Source organism: Protobothrops mucrosquamatus, unplaced genomic scaffold (genome assembly GCF_001527695.2).
Source record: "Protobothrops mucrosquamatus isolate PMUCROS unplaced genomic scaffold, P.Mucros_1.0 scaffold990, whole genome shotgun sequence".
Classification (NCBI taxonomy): domain Eukaryota; kingdom Metazoa; phylum Chordata; class Lepidosauria; order Squamata; family Viperidae; genus Protobothrops; species Protobothrops mucrosquamatus.
The window spans coordinates 4,270-8,538 of record NW_015387229.1 but is presented as its reverse complement, the minus strand read 5'-3'; positions in this window follow the sequence as shown (position 1 = coordinate 8,538).

Below are 4,269 nucleotides of genomic sequence, written 5' to 3'. Positions count from 1 at the left end.
AAACAGATAAGCTTCTGCCATACAGCACATACAGGCATAACAATTTTCGATAATGAAGACAGAAAAGTCTAGATAGTGGATACTGCTATCAATTTTTATTTGTGGGCAAGAGTATTGCTTGCAGACATTCCAGTACACCATTATTGCTACTTCGTCATGCTGTTGTTTGTAAGCAGTCTGTGAGATCTTGTGCCAGCAGCTAACTATGTGATCCACTGTTTCTTCAGCTTCTTTGCAGAGACAGCATTTGCCATCTGTTGCTGTCATCTCAATTCTGGCGTTTTCTTATTATTTTTACTAGCTGTACCCAGCCACGCGTTGCTGTGGCTCAGTCTGGTTAAATGGAAAAGAAAGAAAAGAGAAAGCGCACGTTTGTGTCACAGGTGTGACATCTATATAATAGTAGGTATATAAAAACACGCGCGTATTCGAATGCAACGTTGTGTCAAAATTTCAAAGCAATCGGTGAATAACTTTCGGAGATTTAAGATTTTGAACAAACAAACATTTACATTTTTATTTATATAGATTACTTAACTGGCCAATATCTCTGCAAATTGATGGAGCATAAAGGAATTCTTAAATTCTTTAGAATTCTTAAATAAAATTGTGCAAAATGATGGTAGGAACATCAAAATTTCATGGGTTTTCTTGATCTCACACATTTTCATTCATTTATATTATAAATATGTTTGTGCTTGTATGTATCCATACCCAGATAGGCATATGCACATACCATTATATGGATAACATGTAAAAAGAATACATGGTAAAACCAGCATGTTGCTAACCCATGGCTTTTGCAGTGATCCTCGAAAGTTTCCAGAGGTGATAAAATAATTTGCAAAAAGGAGACTGGAAAACAGTGATTAAACTTTTGGACTAAGAATGCAAAAACATTTGCATAGGTGCAGATAATGATAGTGACATGATGATGTAGATATATGTGTACACACCTGTGGATTTTATTTTACTTTATTCATAATTAGACTTCCATGGCTGCCCAGTTGGAAAGATTCAGAGCAGATTATATTAAGAACACCATAAAAACAGACTTAAGTAGTCCAAGCTGCCCAATTACGACCAAATGCCCTCATTAGGCACAGAATGCTGACTATTGGGGGTGGTGGGGGGACAGAAGGATGCTAAAACCTGGGAAATGGGGAACAGACTGAGATACCTTGGAAGCCTGCTTAACTTACTGCAGCAATGCAAAGAAACACCCCACACTGCAAAAGCTGGTTGCAGCTTCATCTGCTCTTAAAAAAAATAATTCTAAACCAACCCAACAATGCATCAGAAAATCAAGAGTGATTCCTGCTTCCCACCAGAAAGATGAAGCAAGTGGAAGCGGGAACGGGGAAAGCAAGACTTTGCAGACCAGGAAAACAGAGCAGGAACTGAAGATGGAGAAGATGGTGGGAAAAGAGGGCCTGGGAAAACACAGTGGCAAGAACAAAAAGGACACCGTCTGACATCAGGAGTTTTTTCCAGTTCTTCAAATCAGGAGCTGGGTGGCATTCGTAGAGCGCTTTTTTAAAAAAAAGGGGGAAGAAAAAAAAAACCAGAGTTGAAAAGACAACATATTAGGAACATCGTACCAGCTATTCACTGGCACTACTGGATTCCCCAAATTACACAGCAACTGGGATGGGGCACAATGCTCCCCAGCTGGAGGCTTTGAGCGTCCACGGTTGCCTCTACAATGTGGATGACCTGCTGTTTGAAACCAGCACAAAAGGCATCCCCAAGACTTACTGGTTCAACCCCGCCCTCCCCTTTCCAAAGCACCCGGTTCTTTTCTCTTTTTCCTCCCATAATAAAAACAGACTTGCCCAGCAATACTGGGAAGAGCAGGGCAAATGATGGGAAGAATTAATTGATGGAAACAAAGCCTATTAGTCCTTTAACCACATGTGGGCAGAAGCTTAGGGGAAACACTGCCAATCTTGGTTTAGGAGAAGATCAGCCAGGCTGGGATTTTCAGGTTAAACGACCTCCCTGCCTGCCTCCAACAGCAGTTCATTGTTTACCTGAGTTTCACTTTATTTGGTTTATTTTATTTTTTTTACATTCTGGATTCCCACCCACTCCCAACCCCCAATTTTGTTAGTTGCCCTGAGGACGTCTCTGAGTAGAAAAGCAAAATGCATATCAAATTATTTCCATCTCTAATCGTGTTTTTTTTCCTGATAGCAAACTGGCATCTGTAAGCAAAATACTTTCTCTGCTATTTTCCTGACGTCAAGATAGACTGCCCCATATATCAAGGTTCTATTCCTTGACTTTGAAAGAAATTAGGCATCACTTTCTGTCCATCTGATCTGCAAGTGATGTATAACTTATATCTTTGTGAGTGAGATTTGTCTGGGCTTGGAATCTAAACAGATCTAGATCTGCTTAATAGTGGGATGGGGACTTGCCAAGGATGCCAGGTCCATGAACCAGACTAGGAGAAAGCCATGACAAATCATGTTGGTGTTTTGCCAAAAAAAAAGTTATATTAAATGTGTTTATGTAGTCACCAAAAATTGGGTTTAATTCAAAAGAGCTGTACATTACACAGAGAGACACATAATTCTGCAGCACTTTATCACTCTAGATCAGGGGTCTCCAAACTTGGCAACTTTAAGACTTGTGGACTTCAGCTTCCAGAATTCCTCAGCCAGTCATTAAAGTTGCCATGTTCATCTAGATGGACAGAATTATGATACCTTATCACTTTTTAATCATAAGAACATGTCAAGTACCTATGGGGCAATCTGTCTGAATGTCAGGTGCCTGATGTAATATATCAGGGCTATGCCCATTTGGAAACTAATTTGGAAGTTGGGCTTCAGACTTTTTCATCAGAAGTGTAAAGTTGGAAGGATCATCAGTGTCATCTACTCACCTCTAAACCCCTAGGCGATTCCACACATCTTAAAGCTGCCAAGAGTTTCTTGAAAAATGATCATTCGATCTTGAAGACTTCCAATGAAGGAAAGCTCTGCATCTTATGGACCAGCTAGTTCCACCAGCTTATAGCTCATAGGATGAAGAAGTCCCTCCTGATGTCTAGCTCCCTGCTAAAGAGTGTGAGTTTGAAGCTGTAGTACTTTAATTACATTCTCAATGGAAAGAGATCTATCAAATAATTAAATGACTTCTCAAAGCAATCTAACCTTATGCTTGATGTTTCATAAGAACCTCGGAAGGAAAATGTTGAAAAGGTCTGGTCCAAGGAGTAGTATTTCACAGTACTACGTCAATATGACTGTCTCTCCTTAATAATAATAATAAAGTTGGAAGGGACCTTGGAGGTCATCTAGTCCAACCCCCTGCTCAGGCAGGAAACCCTATACCATTTCAGACAAATGGCTGTCCAGTCTCTTCTTAAAAATTTCCAGTGTTGGAGCATTCACCCCTTCTGGAGGCAGGTTGTTCCACTAGTTAATTGTTCTAACTGTCAGGAAGTTTCTCCTTAGTTCTAGGTTGCTTCTCTCCTTGATTAGTTTCCATCCGTTGCTTCTTGTCCTGCATTCAGGCGCTTTGGAGAATAACTTGACTCCCTCTTCTTTGTGGCAGCCCCTGAGATATTGGAATACTGCTATCATGTCCCCCCCTCGTCCTTCTCTTCGTTAAACTAGACATACCCAATTCCAGCAACCGTTCCTTATATGTTTTAGCCTCCAGTCCCCTAATCATCTTTGTTGCTATTCTCTGTACTCTTTCTAGAGTCTCAACATCTTTTTTACATTGTGGTGATCAAAACTGGATGCAGTATTCCAAGTGTGGCCTTACCAAGGCATTGTAAAGTGGTATTAATACTGAAGTAAAGCAACCTCAGTTTAGGTTAGGTTAATAGAAGAATGATTTCTGGATTTCTGAATCACAAAAAAGAATAACTTTATTCTGCTTTACACTAGCCAGATCCCATCTCACATACTATGCCTGTTTAAAAAAGAATGATGTAGAGAACATGGGAAAATGGCTAGAAATGGTGAAGAGGACAACTGGGGAGAAGACTAAAGGTGAGGAGATTATTGTACTTTTCCAATCCCTGAAGGACAGAAACCTCACCCCCCCCCCCCAAAGAAAGGCAATACCTGCTCTAACTATTCCAGAATAGAAGACATGGAATCAGGGGTGTTCACAGGGAAGGAATTAAAAAAAAGAACCTGTTTATATATTGGTCTCTTTTTTATCCAGTTTTTCAATTTTTTTAAAAAAATGTGGGGCCCTTCGTGCTCCCAGAGCTTTGGTTGTTTGATTGCAGACATTTCGTTA